This window comes from Oreochromis aureus, linkage group 15 (assembly GCF_013358895.1).
Source record: "Oreochromis aureus strain Israel breed Guangdong linkage group 15, ZZ_aureus, whole genome shotgun sequence".
Classification (NCBI taxonomy): Eukaryota; Metazoa; Chordata; class Actinopteri; order Cichliformes; family Cichlidae; genus Oreochromis; species Oreochromis aureus.
Genome location: NC_052956.1, coordinates 7,046,809 through 7,074,598, shown reverse-complemented (window position 1 = coordinate 7,074,598; position 27,790 = coordinate 7,046,809).

Genomic DNA, 27,790 nt, shown 5'->3' with positions numbered 1-27,790 from the left:
TAACATCATTTTAAATATAAGCACTAAATGTAATACTGGGATGGGATTTCCTTTGCAATTTATGACTACCTGATGTCTAGAACTCATGGACATCACCAAATGTTGAGATGCTCTTCCAGGCCTTTACTGCAGCCATCTTCAGTTGCTGCTTACTTCACACCATCCACAAAGAGCCGCAACACAGCTCAGCTTCTCACAGCTTCCACACCAGGAATTTATTGGAGTTCAGACTTCTTTACTCATGCTGCACTGCTACAGCCAAACGTAGGGTTCCCACATCTGCCAAATCCCACTTTAACTCTTGCTTACACTTTTGCTGTTTAGATACGGAGGCAAAATCACCTATCTACAACTTAGGCAACTGCAAATAGAGCTGTTTATGTTCTACACAAAAGATGTTCAAGGTCAACACATTAACTGGACTTAGAATTTAGGTTATAATAAAGTTTTTATTCCCAAATATAAATATTATTTTATTAGGATATGAATATGGCATGAGCTGCGGTTAGTGGGTAGAACTGTCCTCTGCTTTTTACTTTTATACTATGAATGCATGTCATGCCTGTGCTTTTTCACTTTTACTTGAGTAAAGAATTTGAAACCATTGTTGTTTTTTTTAACACAAGTATCTGTATTTCTGTTCTGTACTTTTCCCATCCGTGCTGATCAAATATTTTGCTGTCATTTCGGCAGATAAAAAGAAAATCTATTACACTTGGCTAGTTAAGACTGAAGAAATTCAAACAGTATGGGTTTGTGTCAGCACGCAGCAATTTTTGTGCAGTAAGCACCCATGACCTCATTTATTTCTTCTTTGTTAAAGTGATTATTGTTGCTCGGTTAAAAGACCTCTTCTTAAATATTAGATCATAAATACTTGGTGTGGTTGAGCCAGGATTAGCTGACACTGCTGACAGTTTTTGTATCCTAAAAGCCGGCCTCTTCCTCTGCTTGAGAAAAGGCCTTCCAAAACTGCAGTGAACACGAAATAGAAAAAGGAAACATGGCCTTTTTGTCATGAGAGTTCTGAATGAAGTTGATGCTAAACTTCAGAGGATTTGTACTGAGAATAGACACTGCCAGCACAGTCTGTGGACGCAGACCCTAAAATGCTTCCTTTAAAGTCGTAAAATGCATGTGAGCAGTGCAAGAACTTGAAAGGAATAAGATTAAATAAGAGCAGGGTTAGAAAGTCAGCTGTTAGTGGATGTGTTATAAAGACCAGTCTTGCTTCTTCTAAGCTGTGACAAGTCGTATGTGCATATTAATCCTATACATAGAGATAAAGAACAAATAGTAGGCCTATTAATACCATTCAAACCTTCTTCATTCTCTGGACCAAAAGCTGATGTCTAATCACTTTCATATTAGTCATGCAAAACGAGACAAAAAAAGCCACACTAATCCAATTAGCAGCAGAGAAACAGCCAAATTCCTGACCTTCTCTGACCAAAACCAAAGTTTGTCAGCAGCCACTTGCAAGTAAGGGGCATCGGTTTCATATTGATATGGTTTCAAATGGCGAAAAGAAGTGGGAAAAGGAAGAAAGAGTTTCTAGGCTCATGGGACAAAAGACCTGGATCCCTGCTTTAGCAGGTCGCTCTGCAACACCCTGTGAATGCATGTGCGTCAGAGCGTGCACTCTATAAAAACCCATCCAGCCTGCTCCTCTCGGCCATCTGAGCGCAGCTGGTGAGCAGATATGTGGGGACAGAGAGGAGAGAGAGAGAGGGGTTGACAGCAGGGATAAAGGTAATTCAGGGTGAGACAGACTGAACTTATATAGAGAAACAAAAAGGAGACGTGAGGCAGGGTTCAAGTGACATCTGGAAATGGATACAGCTGCGTTTGAGACTTCAGCTTCCTGTCTAGTGTTTATGAAAGCTGTATTAGCATCGTGCTTATCATTTAGCCTTATCGCTTAAAGAAAAATATGTTCTTCTCATCCTCAGGGGGGAGTAGATGTTGGAGAGTTGTCTATTTATACACAACATGAAAACTATAAAGCTTTTTTATATATTGTATTTTTCCATCCCTCGCTCTGTTTATTCACATGTCATTTTATTTGCAGGAGAGAGAGTGTAACTGACATGACTGTGGCCTAATCCCTCAACAACAGTTCTCAAAGATACTGCAGAGCAAGAGATTTGACCAACAGCAAGCATTTCTTTTACGGTCCAACAAAAACCCAACAAGGAATTAATTTCATAATGACATCACAAAACACACATAAAAAAAAGTGAGCGAGTGAGGTGCTGCCGGCTGTAACCGGCTGTTTTGTGTGTGTGTGTGTGTGTGTGTGTGTGTGTGTGTGTGTGTGTGTGTGTGTGTGTGTGTGTGTGTGGGACTGCTGTTGAAAATTTACCAAAAAAAAGGCAGTGAGCTCCTGCCTCTTAAGCTAAATGAATGCTGTCCTAAAGCAGGAGGGAACAAGGATGAGATCACCGGAGAGGGGTGAAGGAAGGAGAGATGAGGACGGCGTTTATCAGAGAAATGAGATAATTTCAGGGATGATTCATAATCTCAAAAGGCAGACAGCTTTTCCTCACTAATGTTTGAAGCAGTGAAAAGAAAAGTATTTGAAACATAAATGTGCTGAAATTACTGTTAAACCACTTTTCTCTTAGAAAGACATAAAAACATCACACTACCTAAGAAAAAAGCAGACATTTATGGGCTTATTAGAATTTACCGGTGCGATCGTGGCTCAAGAGTTGGCAATTCGTCTTGTATTCGGAAGGTTGCCGGTTCGAGCCCCTGCTTGGACAGTCTCGGTCGTTGTGTCCTTGGGCAAGACACTTCACCCGTTGCCTACTGGTGGTGGTGCAAGTGTCCGGCAGCCCCGCCTCTGTCACTGCGCCCCAGGGTGGCTGTGGCTACAATGTAGCTTGCCATCACCAGTGTGTGAATGGGTGAATGACTGAATGTAGTGTAAAGCACTTTGGGGTCCTTAGGGACTAAGTAAAGCGCTATACAAATACAGGCCATTTACAGTATTACAATATAGTTGTTGGGTTTTTGTTTTGGGGGGTTTTTTTGTACATCTTGTGTAAAGTGATTTACTGTTATCTGGTGATATTTTGAAACCTACCAAAGTGGTCCTAAAACATACAGCTTCGGCTGCAAAAATTCAGATAAATATATAAATTCTTGAAGACGTTTTTATTTTAGTGCAGCTTTTCTGGAAAGTAATTTTTCACGTTTTGTTGCTTTAGTTTTCCCTGAATGGTCATTAAACTGTTTTACATGTTTAACATGTTTAGCAGGTTTAATGCATCACTGGCAGGATTTAGAGCTATTAAAATAAAAGCCTGTGTTTTAAAAACAAACCGTTTCCAACTGAAATATGGAAAATGGCTGTACATAAAAACGCACGTCCTGGATCTCAGTTTTCATACAGTATGTATTAGACATTCATGGGTGTCTTGCTGACAAAGAACATAGTGAAAGTTTTCTAATATAAGAAACATTTTGGAGATATCACTTTATGTCATTTTTGAAGATTTATACACTCATTGGCCTTATGTGTTCGAATGCTCATTAACATACAATCGCATGTCATCATCTCAATTTATTTAGATGTTTAGACATGGCCAAGACCACCAACTAACTAAGTTTAAACCAAGCATCAGAACCAAGCATAAGTCACTCTGAACATGGTGCAGTTGTTGATGCAAGACTGGCTGAGTATTTCAGAAATTGCTGATCTGCTGGGATTTTCTAAGATAATCATCTCGATGGTTCACAGAAAACAGTCAAAAAAGAGAAAACATCCAGTGAACAGCAGTTCCGTGGGAGAAAATCCCATAGTTGATGCCAGTTGCCAAAGAGTGCTTCAAACAGGAAACAGCATCCATTTTCTTCCCAATTCAGGGTTTAAGGAGCCTATCCCTTCTGTCATAGGGTGGGGTAAACCTAGACTGGTCACCAGTCTGGGCAAACACATAGACACATACCCAGGACCTTCTTGCTGTGAGACAACAGTGCTAACTGCACCACTGTGCTCCCCAGGGAATTATCAGTAACTGAAATAACCACTAATTACAACTAAGTTATGTAGAAGAGTATCTCTGAATGCATAACACGTCAAACCTTGATAGGCTACAGCGAGAGAAGACCACATCTAGTGAAACTCCTGTCAGCTAAGAACAGGAAACTATGGCTACCTTTCAACCAGGCACACAAAAATTGGACAGTAGAGAACTGGAAAATCGTTGCCTGGTCTGATGAGTCTCGCTGCTGCAGCATTCGATCAGCAGGGTCAAAACTTGGTATAAATAAATTCAAAGCATGGATCCATCCTGCCTTGTATCAACAATTCAGGCTGGTGGTGGTGATGTAACGATGTGGAGGATATTTTCTTATCACACTCTTATCACCCCTTGAGTATTGCTACAGCCTACCTGAGTGTTGTTGGTGACCATGAACTGCAGGATAATGCACCATGTTACAAAGCTCAGATCATCTCAAAAAGAGTTTGGCTTTCTTGCACAAAACTTCCCTTTTCTTTAAATTATTTAGAGTTTCTAGTGGTAGCCACCAAAACAATTATTCGAAGCATAGGAACAGATCAGGATCACAGTTTGGGCTAAAATAAAAAACACTGAATTGATGAACAGATTTTAAAAGGAAGTCTTGAACCAGGTATCGGTTACATAGTATCCCATATCCGTATAACTTTTCCCCCCTACATAGTAAGTCAATTTAGCAGATGGCTTCCAAGACTGGTCTCAGATACAGAGCCTGTTAGATAGAAAGTCTTTAGGGCTGTGTACTGATGCATCACCACTAAGATTTGCCTGTTTCGCGCCCTCGTCCTGCCGATTCTTCTCTATGGATCCAAGACGTGGACCTTACTCAAGACTGACATGTGCAAACTGCTGGACATCCAAAAACGTTGCCTCAGAAAATTTCTCAGGGTGTCCTTTCTAGACCACCTATGAAATCATGAAATCAGGTGGTATACTTGCAATGTGACAAGCAGTCGCCAGCTGAAGATCAAATACAACGACAATGACTTTGATGGTTGGGTAACTTGTGCTGAATGAATGGAAATCAATGACTTTTCAAGATCCTATGGCTCAAAAGAAAACACGGAGAAACCGCAACGAGGGTAATATAAAAAATCAACGAATCACCATTGAGGTGATACTGTAACCACTGTTCACAGGAAACAGAAGGAAATCATAAACAACTCTGAGAATGCCCTCCTCTTCCAACTGCCAGGTAAAGGACAAAAAGATGCAACTAACATTTTGAATGCATAGCCTTAGGTTGCTTTCTGTTTAAATCCCCCATTTCTCTTCTTTTGTTTCATGTCATTAAGCAGAATTATTCTCAAAAGAAAAGTAAGATGAAGAATAAGAATGAAACTAATAAAACTAACCTTAATCTTTACTGCAGTATTTTGACAGCAAAGCTCAACATCTGCAGTAAATATGGTTGCAGATATTTTCTTTACATGGAAATCTGTTCACATCCTCTGAGTAATTTCCACATTTTAATTTACTACAGGTCATCCTGTTTCTGCTTCCAAAGTTAAAATATACATCATTTACCAAAGAATTTCTCCTATGTGCCGCTTACTGACAGAATAATAAATTACACTATAATAGCTAATGTGAAAAGTCATAAAACGATAGGAGTAATTCCCCTCTTCTCCCAAAATTACAGCCTTCTACCTTCTTTCAGCACATGGTCACAATTTGTGCTGTCATCTGTCAGTATAACACACATCATTTATTGCTCCGGAGAAGTCTCTTCCTTTATTCCTCGCTTTGATGGCAAACAAGACAGGTATCTGTGAACAAGAAGACTGAGGGCAAAAGAGGGAAAAAAAAAAAAAAAAAACATACTTTAACCACTGGTTTTACACTTTTGAAGTTCGGGCCACATCTTTCTAGTCCTGCATTCTGCCAGTTGAGTAAACTGAACCTAAAATGAGTAGACCAAACACAAAGGACCACCTCAATTCTAAAACTTTGGTCTATTTTGGCAAGCCATTGTGCAAAAACACAAACACATATCTGATGTTACAGAATGTTTTACTCATTCAGCGCCTCATCTGGATCCCATTAAATGATTGATGTGGCTCAACGTGAGTTCCGATGTTGTGCCACTTTGTGACGTTTGACCATTTAGTAGGCTTCACAGAGCTTCTGCCAAAGGTAGTATGGCATGGTCTGACCAGTGTTAGAAGATTACTTTGAATAGGTTGCAGATCACGAGTTATCCTGTTAACATGTTGAACAATGTTGCTATTTTAAATGATCCAAAGTAAATTGAAACGTTTGAATTTTGATTATGGTTTCAGATCACAAGTTATCCTGTCAACTTGTTGAGCAATGTTGCTATTTTAAATGATTCAAAGTAACTTGAAATACTTGAATTGTGATTATTTTGCCAAAGAATGTTTTAAATAGAGCAATAAAGAAGAAACGTCCCTTATGGGCTGCAGATGCTTCCTCAGTTCTGGCACTCAGCACTTCCATCTTAATGTAATTTTTACAGACGCAAAACAAGGTTTACACTTTAACTGTAATGTTAGATCCCGTTCAGATTTTGGAAGTTGAATGAATGAATTATAGCACTGAAAGGCTTTCTAGACTGACATCATGGCCACATGTCTGGAGTGGCAGGCAGGTCATAGGCATGGCAGCTCAGGTTGTATATAGGAATGCACATGGGGCTCTTTGTGAGTTGTCCATTCGTTGATGATGTTGTTAGAAATATGCAAAAAGAAGGAAAGAAGCACTCCGAGAGCACACAGCTCTGCAAAGGCAGCTCACTCATGCAGCAGTATTTAGCATGTAGTTTAAACTGTTTTTTTAATGTCCATTTTTGTTTTCTTTGTCCTTTTTAATGATAATTTACAAAGTTTGTAGTTCAGTAAAAATCAGATAAAGGCAGCATAGAGATGTTTACTTTGATTACACAAACATGTAGTAGTAGGTAATGGAAAACAGGTATTGACTTTTAAATTACTGGACACGATTAACTTGAGCTTATTATATAATACTATACTACACTATATTTATAACTAACTAGGGAGCATTTTGTTTCCCTTGACAGTACTTTCTTTAAAGATTTAACATATTTTGGGAACAACTTGAACAAATGGCAGATGTGAAATATAATAGTGAGGCCAGAGGCCCAAGGTGACGTAATATTTAAAATATCCATGTATCACTGTCGATATACCTATACGTTGTCAATACAAACAATAGCTGTAAGAAACCTAGATTTGAATAGCTCTATAGAGCATTATATAGAACTCTGATCTTCAGAACAATCTATTGTCCTTGAAAGAGAGGTCAGAGGTTAAATATGACATGATATTTTACATCTTTATATAGTGCTTGCTATATGTTTCTAAATTATAAGGCTTTTGGTCAAATTTCGACCAATAAATGGTTAACCTTGAAAACCTTGGTGGATCTAAGCCAAATTTTAATGGATTGTTAGCATGACCCTAATCTACACCTCGAGAACATTTTATGAGAATTCATTCAAAACTTCTATCATGCTATTGTGTTTTAAGACAGAATGACATGCATACGAATGATACCCAAAACATAACCTCCGTAGCGGAGGGAATTATGTTTGGATGTAATTCTTAAGTAAAGACAAACATTGTCATTAGTAGCTTTAATCGAATGACACATTATTTTTTTCCCCTCAGTAACTGTAACCAGCAATCGCTACAGAAAGCAAAATGCAGAAACCTGAAAAACTCCACAGTCACTTGAGAGGCAGAGGATATGAGGTCAAAAGGAATTTCTATTTGATGTAGAAGAGCTTAATGTTCAAACATATAATTATTTTAATTTATTTTCATGTTATGCTCAATTGAAGATGACTGCAAAACTTCCTTTCTGTTTGTGACTGAGCTGTTTTTAAACAGATACTAAATTACCCTGTGGCCACATGCTCAGACTGATCAGATAGAAAGGCCTATCTGTGGTTACGATCATTACTGGGTTTTGAAAATGCACATTTGACCGTAACACAAGTTGAATGTTTTTTTTCTCTTTTTCTCTTCACAGACTTTAGTTTATAGGGTTCAAAGGCATCACTCTTGACTTTGTCAGGGATGTTTATAGGAAGTGCAACAGATTTTACCACTGGTCTGAATAATTATCAGGAAGAATAAAGACAAAGCAGCACTGACAGATGTAATATATCCAAATATATCCAGTCATCTCTTATTTTAACACAATCTCTTCCAGACATTGCACCAAGTGCGTGTGTGGGCATGAACATGCGGTTTTGTGCACATTTATTTTTCATATATATATGAAAAATACATATATATATATATATATATATAGATATAGATATATAGATATATATATATATCAACAGGACCCTAAGAGCCTTCATCAGGAACTCAATGGGGATGTGGCGTACAACACTAGAGGCCAACTCCAAGCCCATAGCACAAGTCACCATCAAGTGCGGGATCTACCAAGGAGATGCTCTGTCCCCACTGCTGTTCTGCATAGGCCTGAACCCCCTCAATGAGATCATTAACAAGACTGGCTACGGATACCAACTACGGAACGGAGCAGTTGTCAGCCACCTCCTGTACATGGATGACATCAAGCTGTATGCCAAGAGTGAACGAGACATCGACTCACTGATACACACTACCAGGATATACAGCAATGACATCGGGATGTCATTTGGGCTGGAGAAGTGTAGTCGGATGATAACAAAGAGAGGGAAGGTAGTCAGAACTGAGGGGATCGAGCTACCAGAAGGCAACATTGCAGACACAGAGGACAGTTACAAGTACCTGGGGATCCCGCAGGCGAATGGGAACCATGAAGAGGCAGCTAGGAAAGCTGCAACCACCAAGTACCTGCAGAGGGTCAGGCAAGTCCTGAGGAGTCAGCTGAACAGTAAAAACAAGATCCGGGCTATCAACACCTACGCCCTGCCCGTGATCAGGTACCCAGCTGGTATAATAAGTTGGCCAAAGGAGGAGATAGAAGCCACTGACATAAAGACAAGAAAGCTCCTTACCATGCATGGAGGGTTTCACCCCAAGTCCAGCACCCTGAGGCTGTACGCTAAGCGGAAGGAAGGGGGCCGGGGACTGGTGAGTGTCAGCACCACAGTCCAGGATGAGACAACGAACATCCAAGAATACATTGGGAAGATGGCCCCAACTGACCGAGTGCTTAGTGAATACCTCAGGCAACAGAAACCCAAGAAAGAGGAGGGAGACGAGGAACCATCATGGAAGGACAGGCCCCTGCACGGTATGTACCACCGGCAGATAGCGGAGGTGGCTGATATCCAGAAATCCTACCAGTGGCTGGACAAAGCTGGACTGAAAGACAGCACAGAGGCACTAATCATGGCAGCACAAGAACAAGCTCTGAGTACAAGATCCATAGAGGCTGGGGTCTATCACACCAGGCAAGACCCCAGGTGCAGGCTGTGTAAAGATGCCCCAGAGACAATCCAGCACATAACAGTAGGGTGCAAGATGCTAGCAGGCAAGGCATACATGGAACGCCATAACCAAGTGGCCGGCATAGTGTACAGGAACATCTGTGCCGAGTATAACCTGGAAGTCCCGAGGTCAAAATGGGAGATGCTCCCAAGGGTGGTGGAGAATGACCAAGCTAAGATCCTTTGGGTCTTCCAGATACAGACGGACAAAATGGTGGTGGCTAACCAACCGGACATAGTGGTGGTAGACAAACAGAAGAAGACGGCTGTAGTGATCGATGTAGCGGTTCCGAATGACAGCAACATCAGAAAGAAGGAACACAAGAAGCTGGAGAAATACCAAGGGCTCAGAGAAGAGCTCGAGAGGATGTGGAGGATGAAGGCAACGGTGGTCTCCGTGGTAATCAAAGCACTAGGTGCGGTGACTCCCAAGCTAGGCGAGTGGCTCCAGCAGATCCCGGGAACAACATCGGAGATCTCTGTCCAGAAGAGCGCAGTCCTGGGAACAGCTAAGATACTGCGCAGGACCCTCAAGCTCCCAGGCCTCTGGTAGAGGACCCGAGCTTGAAGGATAAACCGCCCGCAGGGGCGAGCTGGGTGTCTATATTATTTGCACAAATTCTATATATAAAGAGAGTTTTCTCGTGGATTTACCGTACTGAATTTTATCAAGTTTCCAGATTTTCGCTTTTCACTTAAATGGACATGGATTTTCACTGCAAACAGCACATATTTGATTTTTTTTTTTTTTCATAACGGTTACAACTGATACTGAAACTGTCAAGATCTGCTGTCTGGAGTGTGGATTGCCTTAATGAAGACGCAAACACAAGAAACAGAAGTAACCATAAGATGAGCAAGTCAAAGTCAAGTCAAATAGTCCAGATATGTCAGAAACAATGTCCAAAAGTACATTGTTTCTGAAATGGAACGTAAAACCAAGGAATGTAAAAATACCAAAGACACTAGGAGTTGCAGGGAAACTAGAGGTAGGAAATATAAAGCAACCTATAAAAAAAAAGGCAAAGGAAGAATGAGATAATATATGCACTGGGGGTTAGGACTATGGGGTAATGAGATTAGTATGGTAGTGACACAGCTGAGGACAAATGAAATAATGAGTTGGGAAAAGTGAAACTGAACAAAAGACACAGGGAACAGTCACTAAAATAAAACAGGAAGCAAGATACTAAAGACTAACCTGACACAAGGTAACACTGACAGACAAGAAAATGAGACTGATGGAGGGAACACGACAGGACAGGGCTAAAATATAAACCTAAAGTCATTAGTAACTTAACAGATTTTTCAAATAAGAACACTACAAAATATTCCAAAGGGAACAAAATGCAAATATGAATCATACCAAAAGACATAAACTCAAAACCCCTGGGTCCAAGACCCCAGGCACCATGACAGAAACAAAAAGCATGGCAAACTGACTGACCCTGGACTGAATGTAAATGTGTCCGAATTATGCGATAAACATACATTAGCATATTGCAATATTTGGAGACATTTGCAACATTTGTGAGTGTAGACAGTGTAAAATGTGGACATAGCTTCTGGGTCGTAAAAAGGCATAAACCCGCATTCTATCTGAATGCCATTTATGAGTTTGGTCACTCAATTTGGGTCATACTGAAGAAAAAAATTAAGAAGTTTTATCAGTTTTGGCCATGCTATGTTTCAAAACAACCTCTAACTGGTAAGTCTTTTGCCAATGAACGTGCAGTATCACAGTCAGGCCCACCTTCTCATTTCACAGGCTTTTTGCACATCTTGAGACATCAAAATGGGACTTCAGAAACCAGCGAGTTACGTCACAGTAGCTAGCGCCATCTTTTATACTCTATGATTTTGATCAGGCGTTTAGCTATTTTCCATTGTTGAAAACACTGATCCTGCTTCACACAGACCTTCTCAAAGAAGCAGATTATTTTGTAACCTCAAGTTTGGTAATTTGACTGTTGCCAAAATGTGACTATGTTTGGATGAGAGGGTAGAGCTAGAGAAGAGCAAAGGGGAGTGGGGGTGAGGAGCTTAGCCTCTTTTATTTTCCATTTAACTTTAAAGAGGACCATAATTTACAAAATTACTATCATGTTGTGCTGAAAAAGACTTTAAACTGTGATCCAAGTCAAAAAACTTCAAGGTCGTCTAATTATCAGCTTTAATGGAATCAGACTTGGATAACATTTTTTAATACAGCTAAAGGTGTAATTCCTCTGTAATTAAAAGGAATTTTAGTATATTATATTTGAAATTACAATGTAGTTATATTTACCTACAAATATTTAAAGGTAGGCACACTAAAATATGGTGGTAAAATACAGTGGTCCCTCACTATATCGCGGTTCACCTTTCGCGGCCTCGCTGTTTCGCAGATTTCGCCTTTTTTTTGTACAATTTTTCATGCTTTCTTTTTTTTTTTACAGCGCATTGTGTTCTGCGTCCTGATTGGCTGTAGACCACTGTCAATCAATCTCGTGCTGTGTCTCCTGTACAGTACAGAATGGGTTCAGCTTGTCAAATTTACATAAATCTTCAATCGCTAGCAGTGTGACGCTGAAGTCCTGTACTGTATGTTTGTTTTCTACCCAACAAACATGACAATGTCGATGAAACGTTGTGCACCGTCAAAGGCAACCGCGGGTGCCTTTGGTTTCATTCTATAATATTGGACTTGTTTTTCTACAAAGGTTTGAACTTTGAGAGTGTTTAAACACGAGAGAAAAGTGTGAAAATGTTCATGCCTCTCTGAGAAAACTATATAAAATGTGTAGTGAGGGTTTTTACAACCTTAAAACATCTATAATAATTGTAAAAAATAAAGTTGGCTACTTCGCGGATTTCACCTTTTGCGGGTTATTTTTAGAGCGTAACTACCGCGATAAACGAGGGACCACTGTACTTAAAATTACTCATGCATTACATAAAATATTTGCACATCATTTAAAATTACTACTTAAATTAACTCTCATCATAATTACTTCTTTGTTTTCTGTAACAAAAACAAAAGTAGGACTTGTTACCCCTTTATTCTGTTCTACCTTCTTTGCAGTATTTGTAGGTAAATATTTTTACATGTCTACATGTACAATATCAAATAAAATCCATCCATTTCATGACATGGGACCATGCCCTTAGTCACATATTAGAAAGTGTTAGCCAGACTTCCTTTGGAGTGGGAATCGAGTCTCCCCCTGCTGAACGATAAATGGAATCCACTATTAAGGTGTGTTAGCTTCACTTCTAGCAGTTTGACATTACAATAATAGCTACTAGAATACAATTCCGAATCAGTGGAGTACTTCCATATGATATTTACCTAGTAAATGGCTGTAACCGGAAATCCATTCTAAATTTACATGTGATACGAAGAATTGTAACTATTGTTCCCGCACAGAAGCATTGCTTCATTCATTTAGTCAGCAACATCAGGAAAAATCGTGGGAATGAAGAAAACTTGCTGATGACTCAGCAAAATGCATCTTTCTCACTGTATCGTCCCATGTGGCTGTGAGGGCGGAATCTGAACAAACACAGAAACACTGGTCATTGTTAACCACATCAGACCACAGATGAATCATCTGTGAAGAAGCTCAAAGGGGTGTCTGGATGGGTTGCATGTGCGTCTGCGTGTGTGTAGGCATGTGGGGATGTGGTTTCTGTAACCACATTTGCAATGGAAAGCTCTGTGTTCTTGTCGTTTGACTGAAGAATTGATTGGCATTTTGTGTGTCTGGCTATGTTTTTGTAAAGGTTGTTCTGACCTTTTATACATCCAGTTAGAAAACAAAGAAACTCAGTATTTCTCACCTTTTAAAACTTCGTATGAGAGAATGCTTTAGGGGGCTAAGGTGAGAAAATTAATTCAAAAAAGCAGCCAGGTCTTCGAGCCACTGGCGTATCTGTGCAAGCAACCCTGTTTGTTTCTCAACAACACCGACTCTCTAATGAACCGTTCTGCCTGCTGTTTCTGCCAGAGGTCTCGTAATTATCCAATAATTCTTGGAGAACTGTTCTGGCTGATGTTGTAATGACCTGACTGAGCGTTTTTAACAAAGAATGCATGAATATCAGCATGCACATGTTTCCAATTCAGACTGACAGCAGTTTATTTACATGTTTATTATGCAAAAAATGCTACTAATGATATCATCTCTTTTAGTATTACATACATATCATTTACTGTGGTTTTGTAAAACTTGTGAAGAAAATGAAACACTTTTGAATGAAAGGACTGTTTCTGCTGTGAGAATCTGGGATGTTATACATTACTATTGTGTGTCATTCTGAAAAAAAGATCTTAGCAGGCAAATTAAAGTCAGCCCTTTTCCCAAGGAAGTATTACTTTCTTCTCAGTGAGAGCCAAGCAAGTACTTTGTGTTTTCCTGTAGTACACTCACAATGACACTGCTGCATTCATGTGGCTTTTTAAAACATGTTTCATCATTCTCACATCAGCACACTGAGCGTGAGCAGCACTAAACACTGGGGACCAGCCTTACTCTGACCATAATACATTTGACTTTCAGCACCTTTGAAGCTCACTAATTACTTTAAAGACTAATTCAATGTGCTAAATTCCTCAATGATAAATGTTTAAAAATGTCAAACTATACAGTATATGACCATGGGTTATGTATGGCACTATTTCTTGGTTTTGTGTATTAACTTCCTGGAGTCTCCAAGAAAAGGTAAGTTTATTTTTTAGCATTATTCAACAGCAAAGCAACTCAGTGTCACGGACCCGGCTCTGGAGGACTCGGGGGTCCGTGAGCAGTTATGGACTGTTGTTGTTGTTGTTGTTGTTATTATTATTATTATTATTATTATTATTATTATTATTATTATTATTATTTAGGGGCTGTGTCGTCTACTGTTCGGTCCACAGTTGAATGTGTAGTGTGTGTTTGCGTGTGGGTTTGCTTCTCCCTCTCTCTCTCCCCGGTCCTTGGGCTGTTTACAGAAGTGCACGCCGTGGGAGAGGCGTGTCCTGGCGACTGTCGTCATTGGGAGTCCCTCTTCACTGTTACCGGCCCACCTGCAGCTGATTACCTGACCAGGTGTTGGTAATCATCCCTCCCGGCTGGAGAGAGGTATTTAACCTGGACTCGCGGCGACAGTCGACGTGGGATTATTACTCCTGACTGGTATAGTCTGTGCTAGACGTGTGAGCTTGGTATTTGGCTAGCGTGTGTGGCTAATTGTAGATTGTCCTTCTTCCTCCAGGAAAGTCGAGCGAAGAAGCGAGTTGGGGAGCACACACACTAGGGGAGCTACTGCACGGGACGCACTGGGAGCAAGGGACGAGCACCATTGGCAAATTGCATCTCTGAGTTAATTGTTGGACTTACCTGTCTATTCACTGTAAATAAAGTGCACCGTGGCATCGCAGAGTCCCGCGTTTTGGGTCCTACTTCCCTCGTCCCCACGGTCTGCGTGGCTGACCGTGACACTCAGTACTTTACTTAACGGGAAAACACTCGTTTTAAGAAAATATACGACATATACAAAAGCTAAAGAACAACAAAAAAAAGAAAACAAGAAACTTGGAAAAGGGAAGCTTTAAGAGTTGATTTTTTTTTTTTCAAAGAGTTGGAGAAAACACAAGTTTTCTTGGTGTTTGTTCCAGACGTGTTCCAGACATGTGGTACTATTCCCATATTTCGTTTTGATTCAGGAGTAGAAAGAAAACCTGTCCCAGAAAGGTCATAACATATCCACAGATCAGAAAGATTTTCAGCATAAACCCTTCAGTGCTTTGTAAACCAACAGCAGCAGATTAAAAACAACATCACTTTTACATTAGCCACATCTACTAAATAAAAAAACCTGTTTTTTTCCAAATCATACTGATAAGCTTTTGGTTTCCTGCCATTTTTTTAGGCAAACCTTTCTAGTACTGGCTTGGAACCCCTTTTGTCTTCAGAACTGCCTCAATTCTTCATGGCATAGATTCAACAAGGGGCTTAAAATATTTCTCAGAGATTCCCATCCACATTGGCATGAAATTTGTCAGCCGCACATCCATGATATGAATCTCCCGTTCCACCACATCCCAAAGGTGCTCCACTGGACTGAGAGCTGATGACTGTGAAGGCAATTTGAGGACGGTGAACTCACTGTAATGTTTAAGAAAACAGTTTGAGATTATCTGAGTTTGTGCAAGCGCTTGGGCGACAGTGGCAAGGAAAAACTCCCTTATAACAAGAAGGATCCTCCAGCACAGCCATGACTGTTTGGGTGGTGAGGGGAGGAAGACAGAACAAAGACACGCTGTGGAAGAGACCCAGAGATTAATAATAATAATTAATAATTAAACGCAGAGGTATATAAACAGATATAAACAAAAGGTTAATGAAGATGAAACACTGAGTGCATCATGGGAAACCCTACCAGCCTTGACGTGTTGCAGCGTAACTAAGAGATGGTCAATGGTCAGTGGTGGTCTGTGGTCAATGGTAACTTTATTGATTTGCAGCATGTCCACACATCAAACAACACATACAGAAATTAAAAAAAAAAAAAAAAAAAGAACAAGAACAGCCCAAGTTTCATCAGTAGCATCAACATCAGTAATGTCTGATAATGTGTTATTAAGCATGATAATAGCAGAGGTATAAAAGACCCTCTGTCGCTTGGTCTTCACTGCAGGCACTTTATACCAACGACCTGAGGGAAGCAGAAAATCCCTAAAGAGAGGACGGTCTGAACATAACATGACAGAGGTTGCCTTCCTCAACACCTGCCTGTTACAAAGGTCCACAAGCTGGACCTGAGTCCTCCCTGAAATCTTATCAGACACTTTACCCAGGTTACCAAGTCTGGTCTTACTGGTCAAAGACAGATTATCGTACCAAGCAATGGATAAAAAACACTAAAACAGATTTAATAAAACTTTTATAAAAGGATCATCATTTCAGATGAAACGTTAAAAATCTCCTTGAAAAGTACAGGCATTGTTGGACCTTTTTAATTGTATCAACAAAATGTGAGTCAAAAGACAGAACATTATCAAGAACAACCCCCAAAAACCTAGAACTATCCACCATTTACTACTGTTAGTCCAGGATGGGGGGATGGTTTCATGAAGTCAGTTACTATGTCCTTAGTTTTCAGGTTGCTGATCTTTAAAAATGACTGATCACACCAAAAAACAAAATCATCCACAGCAGGCCTTCATCATGAAGGAGGCTTACAGTGACTCTGTCATCCCCGTATTTGAAATGTCTATAAGCCCAGGTACTACCTACGACAGTCATTAGTATACAAAATATATAATAGTGGAGAGAGACAACATCCCTGTAGTGAACCAGTAGAAGAATTCAGGTGATTGAAAAAATACCCGTTGTTTCTCACGCACTGAGATCCGTCAGTTAAAAAGTCTCAAATTCTACTAACAAGACTGAAATCAAGTTTAAACTTGTTAAGAAGTTCATCAGCTAAGAGATGTCTCTGGATGGGATTAAAAGCTGAAGAAAAGTCAGTAAATAGGAGCTGAGCATGAGCTTTAGGCCCATCCAGATGGAAATTTAGTAAAGTGACCACATCATCATCAACACCCCTATAACGCCTGCATGCAAATTGCAGTGGATCAATAAGCTTTTCTGCCTGCTGCAGAATCTCTTTCTTGATAAGCTTTTCAAACGATTTCATCACTACAGATGTTAAAGCAATAGGCCTTGAATCATTTAGTGATGTAGGTTTTGTAGTCTTTGCAACTGGAGTAATAATTGAGTTTTTCCACACATCTGGAACCTTCTGTTGCTGAAGTGATAAGAGAAAGATGTAAGAAAAGATGCTGCATAATTGCTCAGCATATGTTTTTAGCATCTGGTCACATATTTCATCAGGCCCTGGACTCTTGTTAGTCTTGGTAAATTTAAAAAGAATGTTGTTGGAAAACATCCATTAACAAGCAGCTGAACAGTTGTACAAAGTGACCAGTGAGTGTTATTTGTTAATTATTGTGCTATGCTAAGCTATACTGCTAGTTGTAGCTGCCTAAAATAAAGACACAGAGATAGTAATAATGTCTTCTCTTCTCTTTTAATTAATAAAAGAAACCCAATAAGTGCTTTTCACTAAGTGACTAGCACTTTTATGTTGCTTTTTAGGGCCAACTCTCTCATGTAGATACTAATTTTTTGCTGAATAAAACACATGGGATTCAAAAGGATGCTAATCATATCTTTCCCAGCCACAATCACTCAACCATAACAGAAGTTTTGGTTGCTGGTCAGGAAAGGATCAATTAAGATACATATCTAGTGTAATTAAAATGAGCTATTAGTGGTACATAGTCTCTCATTAAATATTATGAGACAGATTTACTGTATGTAGGTAAAGTGTATGGTTTGTCAAGCAGCTGGCAATGAGCTTGAAAATATGAGCACGCACAAATAAAAGGCATGCACAAATAAGCATGCAAACATTCCTTGTGTGTGTTTGCACTTTATTCCTTTCTTCTTAAACTGTAACTGCAAGAACAATATAATGGCAGTCATCAAATTTACAATGTAAATGTGTTTGTGGGACATCTAAATAGTCTTTAGGACAACTGGAAAATAACTAGACAAACAAAAACTACAAAGCGTGGTTGGTGGATACACAAATTAAAGTCACTTTTTTAAAGACAAAGACAAAAACTCTAATGATGTCTGCTCAAATTTTTAAATTACATCATGACCACAGACAACAAAGACTTGCTTTAGAGTGACTCACAAAAGAAGCCAGCTTATGCTGATCTAAAAGGGAGATGCATTTTTGTATAAAAGCCCACTTCTTTTTTAAATGTCTGTTAAAACATAGTTTCTGAGTCAGACTTAATAGTGAAATATACTAATACACTTAATGACTGTCAGTGCAGACACCATTATATCTAAATTATATATGACAACTCTTTATTGACTCCATTGCTCCTTGGTATTTTTGGCTTCAGTCTACTCAGTTTTTTTTTTTATTAGACTCTCACATCAATCTCACTTCAGTGTAGGCTGGTTTTGTAGTTTATAAAGCTAGAGGTGTCATATGAGTGGATAATGTGGATGCAAAAATGCAGACTTAAAGACTGAGTGAATAAACAAAAGACAAATCTTTATTTAGATGAAGCTGAAAATCCAAAGGGCAAACAAAAAATGGATCCAAAAATCCAGCCAGGGAAACCACTCATGCAAACAGTATGACGCAACAAGGAACTGAGACAAACTGAGGCCTTAAATAAACACATGATGTAAACAAGGGAAGTGGATATGGGAGCGTGACGAAACAAAGCTGAACTAATTAAACAAAAAAAGGAAATGAAACTGAATATAAGGCCCAGAGACAAAGACTAGCAAAGTAAAACATGAGAACACCTAACACAGAGAACAATATAATATAATATAATATAATATAATATAATATAATATAATATAATATAATATAATATAATATAATATAATATAATATAATCATAAACAAAGGTAGATAGCAAAATGAAATCTAAGAATAGGATGTAAACCAAAAACCGAACCATGTATATCTGCTATAGATAACACTAGAAAACTTGAAACTAAGACCAAAAACTGAAACTGATAACTCGGACTCAAAAGTCCACAACACAAAATACCAGGTCAAAAAACCCAGCACCATGATACTAGGTAAATAATTGGTTGGACGAAGACACACTTTTCAAAGTTTTGCTTACACCACCACAGTCACTTTTACATGAAACAATAAATGGTTGATTGAAATGTAAGCTTTAAGCTTTATTTCAGGGGGTCTTACAAAAAAAATGCTTTAACTGTTTAGGAATTACAGGCATTGTTGCACGTATTACCCTACTTCCTCAAGCTCAAAATCAACTGGACTAATTGACTGGCAGACCTGAAACACCACAGAAGACAACTGAAGTGCATAATGGGAAAATTATTGCCATGGTTAAGAAAAACAACTTCACAAACAAGTCAAGAACACTCTGGAGGACAGAAGCGTATCACTGTTGAAATCTAAATCAAGAGATGCCTTCATGAATGGAAATACAGAGGGTTTACAATATGATGCGAACTGCTGGTTACACTCAAGAAAAAGAAAGCCAGATTAGACTTTTCCAGAAAACGTCTAAAAGAGGCTGCACAGTTCTGAAATTGAGAAATAAATAAATCTTCGGAGAAATCAAGATGAATTTGTACCAGAATGATGTGGAAAAAAAGTATGGAGAAGGAGAGAGACGGCTCATGATCAGAAACATACCACATTATCTGTCAAACATGGTGGAGGCAATGTTTTGGCATGGGCATGTATGACGGCTAGTGGAACTGAGTTACTAATGTTTATTGATGATGTGACTGCTGACAGAAGTAGCAGGATGAATACAGGGATACTTTCTGTCTTCAGATTTAGCCAAATGTTGCAAAAGTGATCATACAGCACTTCACAATGCAAACTGATAATATTCCAAAGCAAACTACAAAACCAACCAAAGAGTTTCTCAAGTCAAGACAAAAAAAATATTGGATTGTTCTTCAGTGACCATTTCAGTCACGTGATTTTAACACAACAGAGCATGTTAAAACTGAAGACAAAACTTTGTCATTTTGTTTTTACTCAGTTAAAAAACAAAATATAAAGAGATTATTTTCACAGAGTACAGGGATTTAGAGGTGTGTCAGTCACAGGGTGTCTACAGTAAGGGTGCAAAAGATGTCCTCAGATGATGACCCAGTCTACGTTTTGAGGTTTAAGAAGGTTTTTACCACAGACCTAGCTCAGCGGAGGGACAGCAGCAATCACACATGGCTGAAGATCGCTACTGCCCTTGATCCCAGGTTTAAAGACCTTAAATGCCTTTCCAAAGATGAAAGAAGAGAGGTGTGGGCATCAGTACATGACCTTCTGATGGCAGAGACGGATGCACACCAACCATCTGCTCAGACAACAGAGGAACCATCACCAAAGAAGAGCAAGATGTCCATCTGCTTGCTGGGTTCTCCTGATTCAGATACAGAGGAAGAGGAAGATGCTATAGACTGCTGTCTGAATCTGTACAAAGCAGAGCCCAAAATTGACATAGGAGAGTGTCCACTACAGTGGTGGTTAAAGAGAGAAGGAGCACATGCCAGGCTGGCACCTATTGCACGCAAGTACCTGTCAACCCCTGCAACCACAGTGCATTGTGAGAGATTATTCTCACTCTCAGGTCACATCATTCAAAAGAAGCGTGCTTCTTTGTCATCAGACTATGTAAACAGAATAGTCTGCCTCAGTAACTGGCTGAGTGCAAAGAAGGACTAAGCCAGATTGCTCCTTTGAAGTGAAAAATGTTCAACGTTCCGGGTTTTCAGCTGTGTCTTTTTGTGTTTTAAATACTGAGTTTTGTGCACCCTTTATTCACTTTAACGTGTAGGCCTGGGTTCAGTCACTGTTGATGGCCTTAAAGGGTTTTTGTAAGTTTTCACTGTGTTAAAGATTGATGAAAACTATTAAAATTCTCTTTGAATTTCAGCATACATTCTTTGTGTTTATTCTGCATTTACTTCATTGTGTTGCATAAATGTCTGTTACAATCTTAAAATATAAAGTTGAAAAAATGTAATTGGAGCCAGGCTATTGATCAAGTAATTGCGATTAATTGCAATTATTAACAGAAAATTGTGAGATTAATTAGTTAATTTTTTTTAATCTATTGACAGCACTAATATATTTATATCTTTATATTACTTTTGTAATAAGTCTGCATTTCAGTCAGATCTTAATTGTTTGATTTAAAATCCACTCTGTCAGTGTACAAAGGCAAAAGTACAGGTCTATATCCAACACACAGGCATGGTTATGGATCTAACTGTAGCCCTAGATACAGTAAATTATAGTTCCTCAAATATAAAGTTCAATTCTTGAGAAATTTGGAGATTTCTTTCTTCTGTTCTTCTCCTCTTTTAAACCAAACTCTCTTTCTCCCTTTAAAGGAAAGTATCTGAGTTCAACATAATTAGAGATTTAACATTACTCTGGCGCTCTTGTCAAGCCAGAACAGTAAACACGCAAACATCTAGCTCAGCAACTGACTCACTAAATTGCTGACAAAACTTTTTGTCATTTTTAAACACAAACAAACAAAAATTAGCATTTAATACAGTTTAAGTTATGCAAAATTTATTGAGCAGATTCAAACATGCAGGGAGAGTAATAGATTTTTAAAAAGTCAGAGAATTACAAATGTTATTACTTTCTAATGTGAAGGAAATATTCATGTTTTTGATTTCTATACATCCATCCAGTAGCTACTGAGTGATTTTATAAAAAAAATAAATGGATCTTATAAGAGAAACAGGATGTGACAAAGTTATTAACATACACCATCTATAAATCTGTAAATTGTGTACACCAGTTTTTGAAGAAATCCAGTAGTTTTTTAAGTGAAAACCCGTAACCTGGAATTAAAAATTCACCAAGAATCAACTCCTTGGATAGACACACATGATTCACCGATCAACCTCACAACAGTCCACACAATCTTGCTTAAAGCCACACTAATCATGCTAAAGAAAATTGTGGTCTGATAAATATAGGAGCCATTACCTTTTAGCAGCACATCAAGAAAAACAAACCCACATATCTGACTTATTCTGCTAAAATACAGGCTATTTACTTAGCTTAGACACGTCTGAGTGACTGAGTCTGAGTAAGTTGTTGACTTGAACACAGTCTTGAACAAGTTGGTACAAAGTGTGATGGTGATTGTGGTTTCTAAATGTTATCAAAGGTCATGGGCATGTTAAATCCAGGCTATTGGCAGTAATTATCAAAGGGCACTCCAGCCTCTCCTAGTGACGTCAGACACTGACCTCAGTAGGGCTGCAGGCAGTGGGTCAGCCCCTTGGCAGTGGATCCACTTCAGATTAACATTAAGAGAACGTGACAGCGGTGAGAGACTTTGAGCTCAGTCGGGCAAAGGATTAACTAACTCTGTACCTGCAGTGCCTACCTAGAGCTAGTGCGTCCCAATTCCATACTACGCACTAACATAAGCAGGGCTAAAGTATGTAATGCATTCAAACTGGAAGAGTTACTAAAGGAATACTTTGATTTGTAAGTCGCAGCTCCAAATTGCAATTTCTGACAGTGGTAATCTAAACCCATGAGCATTTCAGGTCAGCTTACTTATGAAGGAGTGTTAATCAGTGAAAGCTGTTGCATAAAGTCTTCTGTACCTTCTGTGGTCTACTAAACATTATATAACCTCTGGAGCTGTGAAACAAAGATAAAATTAGCTAACATGCAAACAAGCTAGACTTTAGCAACTGAATTAACATGCATGAAGAAGGGGTATTATTGTAAGAATAAATAGCAATATTAAAAAGCTTTCTCTTGGCTGTTTGTAATTTACCTCTGTGAAATACATTGATGCTGATTGTGCACCAGACTGATAGAAAAAAAACATTTGCTTAGAGAAAGTTGTTTTTGGAATAAGGATCTCGCACATCTACCAAAATTAACACATTTTCACATATTTCAGCACTATGTGTGTGATATTTTAAGCTATTTATCCAGTCTGGGTTTTGAAAGGGGTTTTTTTTCACCAGATAAAACTATCATTCCATTAAATATCACAGTGAATCATATTGTAGATGCACTCTGCTAACTGAGCTAGCTAGCCAGGGCTCGATTTAGCTGATGGCAGCGCAACCCTCTCGTCCGAATATGATTTAAACTAACCAGTGCCATCATGGTGTTCATCTGTCACGTACAGCTTATGGTTAAGTTTAGCTTGATGCAGTCTGTAAAGCAAATCACAGCATGATTCACAGCTTTAGTGCATGTTTTTGTATCATTTCAACCCTAAACATAGTTAAATATGCACATTAATTAGTGGCTTTAAAACTATGTGGAAGCAGAATATAGCATATATGGTACTTCTTATTTGTTCAATGATTTAGTGGTAGGTTTGCTGGAAAGAAAACTCAGAGTAGACAGCAGATCTCAAACAAACTTAAAGCCTGTTAGCCTGCCTGCCCATTAACCACGTCCCCATTATGGGCTTATTGGCAGAGCTGGTCCTGAACCAGCTGTAAATATAATTAGTGACCATACTGTGCTGGAAGTGCCTCATGTTGACTCTTGCTTTCCACCCCACAGTTGCAGGCCCTCTCTCTGCTGGCTTTGCTTCTTAAAACTGATCCAATAACTCCTGTTTTGAGTGGCAATACTTGTTTTTATGGATTTACATCACACCAGCCACCATGCACTATGACACATTTCGCTCTGCCCAGTCAAAATATGGGTAGACTTGGTGGCAATGAGACAAAATCCTGGGAATCAGATTTCCTGTAGTAAGGCCAAGTCAGTGAACCACGTGTAACTGCTTCCAGCTAGCTTTAGTCTACAGAGAAAATATTTTTCCTCAAAATATTATCATGTGTTACAGCTGTAGAGAAGAATACTGTTCACTTTGTGAACACACATTCATGAAATGTGACTGTATATATGCACACAAAGTAAATGTAGTAGCTTTCACAGTATGCAATCGGGCTGTCAGTATAATGTAAAGGCTTCAATAAGGCAGTGGGGTATGGCTGAAGCAATAAGTGGGGTTTCTTGCTGTATACTACTGAAACTTCCAGCAGTTCTTTAACCAAAAGAACAGGTCTAGATTTCATTAAGTAAATGAAATAGAACTTTTCTTTTAAGATCACTGCACAGGTTATGGTATATGTGTTGTTCATTATTAGCAGAAGTTGCAGCTCAGAGCCAAGACTCAGTTTTCATCAGAGGCAAAAATGAAGGGAGCAAGCCAACCAGCCCAGCTCCCTCCCACAGAGCACCCTGAGACAACTCCTGTATTATGTCTGTGGTTTCTCACTCAGCAGTGACTGACAGGCTGTACTATAGGTAATGAAAATATTATAGCAGACCATATAGTGTGTTTTCATAATGCTATCAGGAGCAATGATCTTACAAGCTCCTCACTTTGCTTGCAGGGAATCTGTTTAATTTATCTGGCTGCCAGTTTCCTAGATGTGATAGCAGCAACAGCACACTGATATCTGTCTTTCAATAAGAGCCAAGCATTTTCTGCATGTCTCCTGTGTCCAAGTGTGTGGAAGTTTCTCAGGGTTTTGTAATTTCTGAGACACATTTTTAACAAGACACTTTTAATCCAACATTTACACTTTATGTTTTTAACGTGAACTGTATGTTCTGCTCCACAAAAGTAAGAACTGAATGTGATTTCATTAACTCTCTGGGTTTTATCCCGTAAGAGGATTGCTGAAGCAGTCAGTTCTGCCTCTATACTTAAACTGGTCTGGTCTTAGAATCAGTACTGGAGATAATTACAATACTTGGCATTTGAAATTATATGGGGTTGGTCCGCTCTAAATGAGACGTGTAATATTTGAAGTTTTTTTTTCTTTTTTTAAATTCTCAGTAACTCAGAAAAACCACATCTTATATCACATTTGTGCTTCTGTAGTCTAAGTATAAATAACATTTAACTTTCCTTAATGAAAGTCATTTAATAGAGGTTATTTTAAATTCTAAATGACCCCACTTGTCACTCTAATAATAAAATTTTTAATTATTGAGTCCTGCTTGTGTCTCTTTGCAATGTTAACTGCGTCCTTAGCCTCTAAGAATACATTTGTGTGGATGGCCAAGTGCTGCGCAAGTCAACGTGAAGAAAAACAGAAGAGAAACTCTGTCTTTGAAAGATGATGATGAATGAAAATGGCTTGGGTTTCAGAGAAGGGAAACTGAACAAGAAAGAAAAAGAAAGAAAGAAAGAAAGAAAGAAAGAAAGAAAGAAAGAAAGAAAGAAAGAAAGAAAGAAAGAAAAACAGGAGAAATGTTGTTCTATCATCGATATGTTTCTGCATGTGGGCACTTGTGGCCACATACTGCAATGGGGGAGGGGTTCCTTAAAAGGCCAAATGAGGACAAGTGTGTGTGTGTGTGCATGCAGATGTAGAAAACATATATAAGTGTGCAGCTCAATTCCTGTTTTTATGGGAAGCAGTAAAAAAAGCCCTGTTATCCCCAAAGTGGCACAAGCTGTGACCTAATGCCACATCTAGTGAGCCACTACACACAGAGAGGGATCAGCTACTGAACGAAGCCATTTAAATCTCAGCCTGATGGATATGCCGTCCTAAATTAAAACCATATGAAAGACTCTGATGGAAGATTATCCCGATCCAGATTATACAGAAACAGTGGAAGAAAACGATTCAATGCAATTAGATGTAATTGGAGAAACCGGAGCTAGGGCAGGAGAGCTAATTAAAGGAGCACGAACCTGCGTTGTTTATGGGAAACTGTTGCACTTTGCGCCATGTGAGAAGTTGCTACACGTGTTGAACCTGAAACAAAAGCATTGGCCTATATGAAATGTGGTGATTTAATCCTTCTTAAGGATGCAGTGACTGCACACCTACAGAAAGAACACACACACACACACAGAAACCACTGAGAAAAGTAATATACACACTCTATGAGCTAAATCTCCCTAGGCCTGTAATTTCCTGGCCGCACGTGCTGAAAAAGAGGCTGGACTCAAAAATACATCTTGACTGAGTTACAGTTTTATTCCTATCTGCCCTACTCGTCTCACACGTTATCATAATTAACTCTGTCAGCGTGAGGATGACAATGTGCTTACAGTTAGGATCTTCCAGTTTTTACTTTTTTCCCAGCAAATAAATGCAAACAGCTACTTCATGCTGGCAGGTTTGACGTCGACCTATCCCAGTTACAAGAGCCTCAAGCATGTGAAACGCTCCCTGTGTTCAGAGAATGCTTTGGAAAAGCGGTATTCCCAAAAGACTTTTTTTTAAAAGCCGCTCCAGAGGTATGTGGAAAATAGTTTATCCCAGGTTGCTGGCTGTGAATGTGCCCTACAGAAGGAAATTTCCCTTCCAGAGAGTTCGGTGGTTTGTGCACAGTGTGTTCCAGCATAAATCATAGACTAATATATCTCTGAGAGAGATGGCTCTGCTCTGGCATTTGCTCAGTTTGGAAACGGTGGAATATTTACCCTTTTGAAAATGGCACTGCCAGATGTTGCATGAAATATGAAGCCCATAAAGTGCGATAAAAGCGTGTGAGATCAGCAGACGGTAACTTTACAAGCTGCGAAAGCACAATATGATATACAGCTGGCCATGCGTGAAGTGAGATGACAGACAGAGCAAACATGACAGTATAGAAAATAGGAAGAGTGACAGGAAGTCTAGTCAGCATATATTCTCTTTAACCCCTACTACGTAGCCACTGTCACACACTCAGAACCTCAGAGCACTTCACTTCACATTCACGCTTTCTGAATATGAAGTCTGCAACAGGATATGCTCCTCTGTATGATTATAACATTAGATTGTAATTATGGAATAAATTTACTTAAACTTTACTAAACTTAGCAAGCAGGACATTTGGGAAAGTCAAATGATAATATTAAATACATTTCATTCACAAGCCTAACTTCCAGGTTGCCCTGTTGTGCCTCCACACTGGTAGTCATTTCTGATTACAGCCGAGCCCAGTTGCCTCCTTCACGTTGTGCATGTGCCACTGAAAATGTCAGTGTCAACCAAACTTGAATGCAAAAGTGTGTGGAGGATGGTATCTGTGTGCGTTTTCGCAACTGAGGTTAAACCCACGGTAAACATCCTGACCTGTGAATTTCACAAACTGCTTCCTGAATCTTGTGTTTTAATATCGTATGAAACACTTCATATGAGCTACATTGTAACACATACAATTAGCATCCAACATGTTGCACCACCTACAAGATGAAAAAAAAGAAGAAGAAAAAAACAGCAGCAGTTTGGCTGCAGATGCACTATCGATTGCAAATGCTGAAATGTCTAAAGGAAGAATATGAGCAACTTCCTATGTTTCTTTCTTGCAATACTCAAAGAATAAGTATGCAAAAAAAGGGGGGGGGAGGCAACTTTGTCCTTTTTGCAATCACAAAAACACACTGAAACTATTAGAAAGCACACAAAAACAGTTATTCATCTCATCAGAGGGAGCGTGGGGGAAGGCAGCCCTGCAAAGAATGTCAATTTTAGAAATGATAGATCTCCTGTTAACGAAGCAAATAACTGCAAGCACCATAATTACAGTGCAACTGGAGCCATGCAAATAAACCATCGAGGCAAATTTGAATAAATTGCACCAGACGAAGCACACTGTTTCATGCATTGTTTAGACATAATCTGCTGTTCAGTTTATTTTGTATATAGTTCAATCGATCAATGCCAAATTCAGACAGCAGTCAAAACTATTTAAAGATTAAGGTGTCTATTAGTGACACAGCAACTTGCAGATGTAGACATGATTA